Below are 1,199 nucleotides of genomic sequence, written 5' to 3'. Positions count from 1 at the left end.
TCAATGCAGTTGTTTCAACGACTACATCTACTATGTGAAATTTAACAAGGAATTCTTTTACTACTTACAATCTCAATTAAATTGTGCAAGTCTATGCGTGGCAAGCGTGTTGAGGCCACCGTGTCACTAGCACTGTGATAAACATAAGAGGTTCTGAGGCAGATGAGCATAGAGAAAATGAAGAAGAGTGGAGATGTAGAGTTGGCAGAGAGCCATCACACATCTATTGCAGTTACACCCACTTAGGTTGGTTGGTTGGTTCACGCATACGGCGTTCAATGCATTGGTGTGCGGCGGTGCACTCTTGACCTCATCTGCTGCACGGCTGTTTTATTCTTCAATTATTGTACAAATGTGCGTAAAATGTGAGTGGCAAATAAAAGAGTCACATAGGTTATGCTGACAAGAGAAAAGAGTAGAGGTCTGTGGCAAACAGTAATTGCAGCATAAGAATTGTGCCAAACAAGGCCCAGTGTCTGTTGTTCACAGAGGGATGGTAGTGATTTAAAATGATGTAATACAAGGATGCACAGGCAGAGTTGTACTACTCATTTAACAATGCTGAATGCACAGAACCATCATATGAACATTTCCAATATGCCATCCGTCTCGTTGAATTCGCTACTCCAATTTGCATCCATTAAAGTGACGCGAAAGCCAACCAGAGGTGACATGACTCTGTGTGATTCTATGCTGGATGATGTTGCCATTAGCGTCTGTACGTCGTGACGAAGAGAAGTGAGAGAGTTGGAGGCGGAATATGTCATAACTTGTGCCGCCCATTATTACGCATATGACAAGCCTTTTTCAATCTGTTGCACCTCCCTTCTAGAGAGTTGATAGCCTGAGGTTTTACGGCAGATGGACCAATGCATCAAAGTGCTGGCGTCCTCCTATTGCCTCGATGATGGGTAGAAGGAACACACTGAGTGTGCGTCCAAGTCTCACTCTGAGTCACTCCGTCAACATATTCAAGCTTATCCACAACACACTGCCTGACTCTCACATTGACCCACGTCTTAAGGTGGCTAGTGGCACACTCCAACTGCCGTTATGGCAATCATCAGCTAGATGGGAGGCACTGACCTGGCATGAGCACTGCTAGGATGATCTGTGAATAACGACAAAAACGTGAAAATGCCCACGAAGTTAACGCAGAAGGAGGAGGAGGAGGAGGAGGAGGAGGAGGAGGAGGAGGA

This window comes from Echinococcus granulosus (genome assembly GCF_000524195.1).
Source record: "Echinococcus granulosus chromosome Unknown EG_S00056, whole genome shotgun sequence".
Classification (NCBI taxonomy): Eukaryota; Metazoa; Platyhelminthes; class Cestoda; order Cyclophyllidea; family Taeniidae; genus Echinococcus; species Echinococcus granulosus.
Note: the sequence above shows the minus strand (reverse complement) of the source record.